Below are 10,308 nucleotides of genomic sequence, written 5' to 3' on the forward strand. Positions count from 1 at the left end.
TTCAACATGAGGGTGATGGATGATCAGAGCCAACAGCTGTCTAGAGAACTGTATTTCCTATTACATAATCAGTCCAATTGGGCATAAGAATCTTGCTACTCTCATTTCTTTTTCAAACTTCTTAGAAAATTATTCATTCAAAACTGGAATTAGAGCACAAAGTTCCTAGCATGGAAAATTGTAAAGCACATATGAAAATCCCAAATGCAAAACATCCATATCCCATAAATACATCAATCAGACCAGCTTTCTCTCCATGTGGGTTGTGTTATTTAGACTCTTCAACCCAAATTTAAGTTTTAAAAGCACTGTCACCCTTGCAATTGCAAAAAATTATCTAACAAACAGAGAATAAACCAAGGTAGTCTTCAGACTGTTGACAGAGTCAATGACCCACACAAACCACCCCCCTTGCCTTCCAAACAGGGACTAGCAGTAAGGGCTAATAATACTTCAAAATACCTGTATTTTGTTTGTGATCTTTTTTCCCAGTAGGGTAAGGAAATTGGAAGCTGAATGAAGGAAAGAAGGAAGAAAGGAGAACAGTGAATCCAATGGGAAAAAGAGTTGCATTATTAAAAATTACATTTTTCCCAGGAAGTGATTACCAAAGAGTAATAAAACAACAAAACAGGTTGCTATTATGCAGATTTTTTTTTTTTTTTGCCAACTTTCCACTAACAATGGGAAAGCCAGTGTAGATCAAGGGTAGACAAGATTCCCAAATTTCATGCCATCCAACAAACCATATTTAAAATAAAATACATCCCTCTTCTCAGAATGCAAAAGGAGAAATATTTCAACATGACAATAGTTATAAACTGACAGTTGCATTTTACTAAGAAAAGCTTGAATTCTTTCTTCCCATTGCCAGTTCTAGAAAAATATCTTAAATACAGGGAGAATGTTTCCATAGATCATCCAGAAGTTCCTATTGAATTCTATAAATCTTAATTACTCATAATGAAGGGTTCTAGAATAAAGGGTAATGATAGGATGAATATTGCTGTATCCGGCCTAAAACTAGTAAAGAGAGAGATAGTTAGCCACGTGAGTCTGAAGTCAGTCAGAAGGCAGGGTAGATATTCACTTAGTCTGTAAAAGTGCGTACATCGCATGCAATATCATATGGACTTCAATATGTAGACTTGTTAGGGTGAAAAGGTGGGTTTCATTTTGCATTTTAAAATGTTACATCTCTTATCTAAGACAACCATTAATACTGTATTCCTTTTTGAGGCAAACAAGTACTTCACAAGGTCTTCTATGGAAACAGCATCACAAGTCTTGCTTTTGTAATCTTAATGGCATTTGCTTATCTTGGCAACCAACAAATATTTTACACCCACAAATGAAATGCTGCTGAAGCAAAGCACAGAACAAACTATCAGTATCTAGGAGATTTTTACAGCACTGTAACCCTGGTTTTGGTTATTTTTTTTATCATACTGGCCAATTTATAAATGAGGTGACAACTTAAAAAACAGAGCGGTCTCACCGCTCTACTACTTTCACAGCAAATACACCGAATGAAGAGGCAGCAGTTAGAAAAAAAAAAGGCAGAAACAAATGGCAAATGAAACAAAAGAGTTTGAGGGATTTAAGTGAAATCTATAAGAAAAAAGTAATCCTGAGTTCAAGCAGATGGGAATAAAAGACCGCAATTTTACTCTGTTTTTAAGCAGCCTCTCATACTTAGGTATTATCTCCTAACCCCAACAACAGCATGTGCTCTTACACACCATACAAGTAAAACCCAGATATGAAAGAGTGGGAAGTAAAGTTTCCCAAGCCATCTGACAACCCCCAAAAGCAGTACACTTTAAATTCAAGTTTTTATTTTTGCTGACTTAATTCAGTTCCTTCTGAACAAGTCATATTCTTCAATGCTCAAACTAATGACTAAATAGAAAACAGTAGAGGTTCACCAATACATCACTCGGATATCGGACCAGTACCAATATAAAGAAAACTTGCTGCATTGGAAAAATCAGCCACTGAGGCTGACAATTTGGCCGATAAATTCCCCATGCATGAGCGCAGCTGCAGCGCAGCACACAGGCAGTGAGAAGCACAGCCCAGCAGCTTGAAGAGCTGCGTGCAGCTAGTAAGTCAGTTGTGGTGGGAGGGAAGGGGCGTGGAAGGGCAGATTAAGGCCCCCGCCACAGTGAGGAAGGAGTGGGGCAGGGGCTGAGGCAGGGCATGGGACGGAGTGGTGGCTTGTCGGGGGGGGGGGGGAGCAGCTCCCGCTGCTGTGCACACCCCGGGAGGGTATGGGGGGGAAGGGGGGGGTATGCCCTTGGATCTGTGCGAGGTGGGCTGGGCTGCAGCTGTGGGCTGGGGTTATGCAGGGTTCTTCCTGGTGTGTGTGGGGGGGGGGCGGCGGCATTGTGATGGGGCTGTGCTCTGGGTGGGCGCGGCAGCACTGGGAAGGAGATTAGAGGAGGAGGGTGGCTACAGCCACACCAAAATTCACCGTAGTCGTCATCCCCCTCCCCCCCCCGTAACCCCCTTCCCAGCACCGCTGCTGCCCATGCCCGTCCCAAGCACAGCTCTAGCCCAAACCCCCTCCCCCACACACCAGGAAGAGCCCAGCACAGCCCCACATGTCCCCTCCCGTGCCCTCCCGGGATGCACACAGGCAGGAGCCACCCCACACCCTGCACCCCTCAGAAAAGCCGTGGCTCCGTCCCATGTCCCACCCCAGCTGGGCAGCGCCTGCCCCACTCCTCCCTCACTGCAGGGGCCTTGATCTCCCTCCCACATGCCCCTTCCCTCCCCCCTCCCCTTCCACCACAACAGACTTACCAGCTGCACACAACTCTTCAAGCTGCTGGGCTGTGTATCAGAAATCGGATCAGTATCAGATGATATGCCTCCTTAAAAATCGGCTATGGGTATCACCCCCCAAAATCTCTATCGGTGCACTCCTACAAAACAGCTAGAATTAAAAAAGGTGCATAATGTTAGAGTGCATAAAAATATTTCAATTTTCTCAACTGTAGAATGAAGGACAGCAAGTTATATTTACTTATGGGACTGTAACAGTTTACACACAGTATTTCCTATGGACAATTTAACTATGTGGGTGAATGCAACACACAATACACTTAAGCATGAATACAAATTATCTATGTTTTGAAAACCCAAAATACAGATTTTATATAAATATTTTATAAGAAACTAAACTTGCTTAAATTGGAAATTATTAAATATTTAAGGCTCAAACTTTAAATCATTAAAGATACACCATCTTTGATTCCCCTACATCTCAAGTTTTAACAAGTTAAAGGGGTGCTCCTTTTTTGTTATGTACCTCTAACACTGGGCTGTCCAACTCTCAGGCAGCCAGGGGCTTCACAATGCAGGGGGCAGACAGGCACTCCCCAGGTCTCTTGCATCACACAGGCTCTCCACCACCCCTCCACCCACGCACAGCCCAGCTCCGAGTCTCCCAACCACAATCACCATCTAAATAGCTTCCCCTTCCCTGTCCAGCACAGACAGCCTGGCTCATCCCTGCTGCATGCAGAGCACCCTCCCTCTTTCCCTGGCCACACACACTACCCACCTGCAGCACAGATAGCCCAGCTCCCTTTTTTGCTGCAAGTGCTCCAGCTGCATACCCACCCAGTTTCGACTGCCAGGGCAGGAGCAACTCTGGGAGAGTGTGGCAGCTGGGTTGGGAGCCCATGGGCTGCATACTAAGCCTTCACAGACCACCAGTAGACAAAGCTGCTCTATTACGGTTAGCCTAAGATTTCCAAGTATGCCCAGTATCAGGGACTGCATTAAGTACCTGTATCATTTTCTGTCTTTCCAATGGATTAGTATTTACATTTTTAGCAAATGCAAGTCTCATTTTTTGTTGTGCAAAAAGACTCTGCAAGTAATTTGGGTAAAGGCTGTTTAGCTAGCAATCAATAAATTAGACTAAATGGAGGAAATAAGTGAGAGAGGTTGCCTTAGAATTAAAAAAAAAGTAATGTGACAGAAATCACAAGGAAAAAAAAAGTCTACTGAATAGAAAGTGGTTAACAGTACATTTCTAGGAGTAGTGGAAAAAACAGAGAAGTTAGGAATCTGAATAAAATACAGTATAACCTCATAAATCCGGCATGCTTGTGACCGAGCAGCTGCTGGAAATTTGAAAATTCCAGATTTTTTAAACCGGAGCAGCGGCACGGGGTGGTGGATGGAGGCGGCAGCCACCATGTGCAAACTTACCCTTCTGCTGCTCTGGGACCGGCCGCTGCTACTCCAGATTTTTGAGAATTCTGGATTTTTTTTTATATTCAGATTTATGAGGTTATACTGTACATGTTAACCTGTGTAACTGCTTGAATAACTATAAACAGGGTAGTTATTACCTTGGTTAGCAAAAAGGAACAAATGTAATACCAACGGTTAAATTTATGTGCCAAGCAACATTTCTTAATGATAGTTTCAACCAAGGAGAATTATCTTTTCTTTAAAAGTACAAAACGCAAGACAAGAATAGATTAAATTTTTTTTAAAAGATATTTAAATAATGTTTCTTGAAACCTGACATAAATCAAGACAAAACAAACAGTAAATTAAGTCACTTTAGTTGAAAAGTCTGTCTGGCTGGATTGATTTCAAGTGACACTTTGAACCCCGTTATAGTTTATACCTACCAGCCTGGTCTAAGAATGGATTTCTGATAAAGTTTGTGATATTTTAAACAAGTACAAACTCTAATATAGAGAGTTTGAACCCATCTTCCAGTTCAGTTACCTTAAATGCCTTTTTAAACCACATGCACACATACACACTAATATTTATTTTTCCTCTAAGCTCTAAACATGATTATCATCAGACATCTTCCCCCAATTAATTAAACTGGAATACACTGGCTGTAAGGAAACAAGCCTTAGCAATTTTGTCCAGTATCAAGAGAAGTATGTACACCACACTGGTTCTTTCTGTAACTGGGTATGTATACACATACAAAACACCAGATATCTGCTGAACTAAAAATATTAGATTATCTCCCACTGATGGAGTTCTTCCCTACATGCTCAGAAGATACGCTCCTAGCAATATGACAAAAGAAATGTAGGCAAATAATAATAAACACATCTGTACTTATCAGAAATAAACCATTACTCCAAGAATTAAATCTTGCATATTAAAAGGGATTAAACTGACCCGTATGCCATTACTAAGGAATAAATATCACAGAAGACAACAACTGGTCAATCTTTTTGGTTTGGGGGAGGGGGGTAAAAACAATGTGTTATGCAGTGTTATCCCATGTCCTCAAAATTAATTCTAAACAAAGGAAGGCCATATAATGATTAGTAACCTATAACAATTATTTTTATAATACAGTTTTTTCCTCCTCCTCACAAATTTACTCACCAGTCATTTTATTTCAAGAGGATGAATCTGTACTCCATTTTCTTCACATATTAAAAAAAATGTGGTACAGACCCTTAAAGGTACAGTATCTAATGACTATCAACAGGGATAAGTATTGCTTATAACAGATGCACAGAAAAAAGTATTAAATAATGTTCAGGTGTATATCACATTTGTAAACGTAATAAGATACCCAAACACAAATTTAAATATACATATATATCCTATACAGTGTTAGTCATTCCATTTAGAAACAGTACACTGATAAAATACTGCAATCTCTTTAAAGACTTGTAAAGACCAAGCAAAAAGAAAAAAAGTGAAAGATCTACACTCTATACATAAGTGTATTAAAAGATACTATTTTATATTCACTTACTAGCTCAACTCCCCAAAATGAATAGCCTTTAATCAACTTAAAGCAACATCCCTATTTCATTTTATTTTAGCAATGAATCTGAATTAAATGAAACCACCAAACATAACAGAAAACAAAAGTGGTTGTTTGCTCGCTGCTGTACACCCATCACCGAACTGTACCAGGTTCTCTCCCTCAGCTGCTTCTACCAACACTCATGTGCAGAATTATAAAAGGAACTTACTGCTAGCACAGATCCCATCTTATTCATAAAAAGTCACTACATAACAAATAAGTCTTTTGTATTTTATGTAAGTTAATTATATTTGTCTTCCTTGCTCTACAATGTAAAATTGCACTCCATCAAACAAGCCGTTGTACTTGCCACCCCATCAGATAAAAAAAATAGAACTAATAAATGTTCTCGCATTTTGAAAAGTACAATGATACAACAACTCATTTGAACAGGAAGAAAAGTTCAGTAAAACTATTTAGTCTGAGAACTTCACATTCTGAAAACAAAGCTGCTTAGCAAGTGTTACTGCCAAGACTGACTTCTGTTCAGAATTCAAGTTACTTTACACAAATATCTAAAAAAGCATATTATAAATATATAATGCACTTATTTATAATAAATTAAGATATCCTATTACAAAGATTTTTGTTTGGCCTTCTACTTCCCCTCTCAGAGAAGGGAACAGATACACGCATCCAAACTCAATCCTTCACAAAACACAGAGCATGGCACATTTACAATAGAAGGTACAGTAATTTGCACCTGGCAGACTAACTCAATCAGGGATCCATAACACATGCTTTAGGAGGTGCAAGTCTACCTTGACTTCAGACTAACACAGGTAAGTACCTCTCCTCTTATGACAGCCAGCTTCTGTCAGGGGGACGACCACATGCCAGTAAAACAAAAGATGGTCCTACAATTCCAAATTTTTGACTGTAACAATCCAAAGTCATAGCTACAGAATAAAGCTGTGTTTGAAAAGGGTGCGCATGCAAAAAGGAACTGAAGCCACATGACAGCTCTCTTCCTCTGACAAGCATTTCTTGGTGTAACTTCAACTACAATCAAATTTGCAGACATCACCAAAACTGCAAAGGTATAAAATACACAGGAGAAAGAACAGAAGTGACCTGAAGGGATTAAAGCAGTGGAGGCTGAAAGCAACGAGAGAATGGACACTAATTAATTGTGACATCCAACACTTAAGGAGAGGACAAATATTCCCTCAAATCAAACACACAGCCATGAGGTTAGGGGAACGGCAGAAGGAAGGACATGCTGCTATCTACACCCATCAACACAGGGAGTTTAATTTTCTTTTGCTTTAATAATATTATTTTATATAATCAAACACATAAAACAAAATGTTAATACTGTATGTAGAAGACTGTCTTGTCATTCATACTTTCACCTGCAGAGAGCTCTGTGAGAGCAGATCACGGTGTAAATACTCAACCTACTGGCTCTATGACATTCTGTTCTTATAGACAGAGTGGTCACTGTTAAAAATCTTTACAATTGCTTTTAGTAAGTGATTAGTATGACCAGTGCATACAGTTAGTCTTAAATCTTATTCTTAATAAATTCAAATAGAGCTCTGTCTGTGTACTGTGTCCATGGACTGGGTCCTCATTATTTTTGCTACTGTGGCAGTAGAGGCACGGCAAAACACGTATTTAAAATTCAATTTACTTGCTTCCACTGCACTTTACTTAAAACAAATGCCCAGAACAGATCCAGCGAGGTCTCTGCTATTAGTTTCAAGAATGAGGCATGTTCTTAAGAAAATCTTAGAAAGAAGTACGCCAACCCTCTGCCATTTCCCTCAGCTCCTATGCAGAAATGCTGTTTGGAAACGTGAAAGGGTGAGGGTTGAGGTGTTGTACACCACTTTAAAAAGCGATCAGCTGAATGATTTATGTCTGTTCTCATGAAGTCAAATTCTGACTGAGAATAACTATTCTATTTCAGTTGATGAGAAATTAGCTAATTTTTGGTAACTCTGCTTTGTGGCTGCTTCCAAGTGAATGCTTCATTCTCTAACAGGCCCTCCAAATTCTCTCTCTACACTTTCTTTCAAAGTGGCAACATAGCGTAGCCAGTAGGTCTTAGTAGAATCATGAACTGGTTTCAGGTTTCCGAACAGGATTCTTAACCTGTTATTGAACTTGAATCTTAGCCGATTGGATTTTTACATCGTCTGTGAGAATCTACGCAAATTTAATCACAGATTAATTTTTCTGCGCAGTTTGTACTGCATGCTAATTTCCCTAGGACCTCAGAGTAGATCAGTTCTAAAAAGAGAAGTAAGCTAGAAGCTGGTTACAATGAATACATCTTTTATTTTCAGCGTGTGGGTGGTGCAATGCAATGCTAAAAATGCACCCTGTCATTGCTGTATCTAGACTGTTTTCTGGTTGTGTTAATAAAATAACAAACCCTGTTGTACCATAAAATAGATATTCATTATTACACCACATGTACGTGTACATGTGTTACTCTTCAGGATACTGTGCTCCACAATACAGTGTACAGTAGCCTTTCAAGGAGTTTGTAACTCAATGGTGGGCTAACAGCTAACTGTTTTATCTCAGCAGCCTGTGCAGTGAGCTGGCAGCAGAACCTATTTGGCGCTGTGTGCTGAATTTAAGCAATTCTGTTTGGATGTCACTTCTGCCTCCATCTACAGCTCCTTTCCAGGAAAATATACTGACATGCTCCTTCACACGTCCAAATTTGAAAACTTCTGGCCAGCCAGAGCACAGTAGGTTGCGCTCACTTTCCTCCGAACTTCAGAAGCAAGCACTGCTCTTACTGGGCTATCAGCATCCGACTCCAGATTAAATGCTTACACATTCAAACAGAAGCAAATCCCACAGGAACCAAGCTGTTATAGCAAAAAGTATGACAGCACATGTATTAAAATGGCCAATCTATTTGCAGAATCTTCCGTTTGCATAAAGATTAAACCACATACAACGGAAGGTCACTTCACATTAATTTAACGAGCAACTGGAAGTTGCTCAAGCCCTACGAGAGAAAAATAAGAACGTACATAAGACAAAACAGAAGAGAACCAAACCAGAACATGGAGCGGCAGAGCTATTAAGACATGAACCTCTCTAGAGCACATGGGAATTAGATGCTATCACCCAAGGACCAAACAAAAAAGGCATCCAGATCTGCTGGGCTCTTCCCCGATGGCTTCCTTGGAAGCAGCTATAAAAACCACTGACTCTATTTAATTGTTCTTCTTAACATGACTGAGCAAATTTTCCAGGCATCAGCGAGGAAGACCTGTTCATACACCCAATCTTTGGATTTATTTTAATTATTGTAGGATTCAGTTTTCCAGGGCACAAACCAGGACCCCAAGGTACTACACAATGTGCAAACACAGAAAACATACATGGCCCCTGCCACAGAGAGCTCACAATTTAGTGTAAAAGGTACACTCCCTAAATGACGTTAAAAAGGGACCCGACGTAACAGGGAACAGCACACCCTTATACTGGGGGGTTGGGAGGTGCATTAAGTATAGGCAGTAAGGCTGTAGTCAATATTCATATATAGAGACTTGACCAACTAGTTAGGTGGCAGAAAAATCTTGGTGTTTCCTTCATTTACAGAACCCGGCAGGGTCCGATTTGGTTCGGTCCTGTCCTACCGACGTCCTTATTCTTCACCGAAGGGCCCAAGCACCTCCCAACTGCTCGCTGAGTTTAGGATGCATTTTTAAACATCCAAAGAACACAAAAACTGGAGTCATTTATCAGTCGCCCAGATATAAAGCAGGTCAATTCCTGAATTTTCCACCCTCCAACTGATATACAGCTATTTGCTTTTCTTTCGAAGCACCGGCAGGCACCGCTGGCACGTTGGCAAAAGGCCCGCCGTCCCAGCTTGCCTCCCGAGATTTACCTTCTCGAGGGCTTGTGAGAAAAACACTTTTTCGACCTGCCAAGAAAACCTGGGCGCACGTTCGAGCGGCAACTGCCTCCTCCCCGAGCACTGCTCAGAAACGAAGTCCGGCTGCTTTAATGTGTCGGGTTTCCCTTCGTTTTCCGTGGGAGAGGAGCTGGAGCGCAGGGCAGGAGGAGCTGGCGCGCCGCTTTTCTGGACACCGCCACTTCTCCTCGTTTTGGGCACCGAACGCGGCCCCTTCACGGCTCCGGTGAAGGACAGCGCGACGGGAGCGGCGATTTGGGAGCAAAAAAAAGGGAGGACGCGGGAGGGGTCTCAGGTGTAACCCCCTGAAGGGTCTGGACCCCCCAGCATGCCCCCACCGCAGCTGCCCCCTGCAAGGCGGGGTGCAGGCCCCCTGCAGCCTGTTAGGGTCGCAGAGAGGCCAGGGAAAAGAAGGGGGAGGGGAGGGAAGGGGAGGGGGGGACCCCCTGGCAGGCCCGAGCCGCCCCTCAGCCCCGGCGCATGCGCAGTGCCGCCCCTCACCGTTGCTGGGTGACTCTCCCTCCCCGCCGTCCTCAGCGCCGCCGGCAGCAGCAGCTCCGCGCTCCGCCCCGGGCCCCTGCGGCACCCGCGCTTCGCT

General features: G+C 42.0%; 1 protein-coding gene across 9 annotated transcripts in view; it reads right to left on the minus strand.

Moving 5' to 3' along the window:
- FAM13B (family with sequence similarity 13 member B) overlaps positions 1 to 10,308 on the minus strand; it is an 81,078-nt gene that overhangs the window by 53,503 nt on the left and 17,267 nt on the right. For 5 of the 9 annotated variants that reach the window (XM_019478426.2, XM_019478429.2, XM_019478427.2 and 2 more), the window contains exons 1-2: positions 10,212 to 10,301; positions 2,809 to 2,941 (exon numbers count right to left, since the gene is read on the minus strand). The gene's annotated coding sequence lies outside the window, so the exon portion shown is untranslated. Of the gene's footprint in view, positions 1 to 462; positions 513 to 2,808; positions 2,942 to 9,683; positions 9,964 to 10,211; positions 10,302 to 10,308 lie in introns of those variants that run through there. The other 4 variants (XM_059712880.1, XM_059712881.1, XM_059712882.1 and 1 more) reach the window with 4 other exon arrangements.

Source organism: Alligator mississippiensis, chromosome 9 (assembly GCF_030867095.1).
Source record: "Alligator mississippiensis isolate rAllMis1 chromosome 9, rAllMis1, whole genome shotgun sequence".
In the NCBI taxonomy this organism is placed as follows: Eukaryota; Metazoa; Chordata; order Crocodylia; family Alligatoridae; genus Alligator; species Alligator mississippiensis.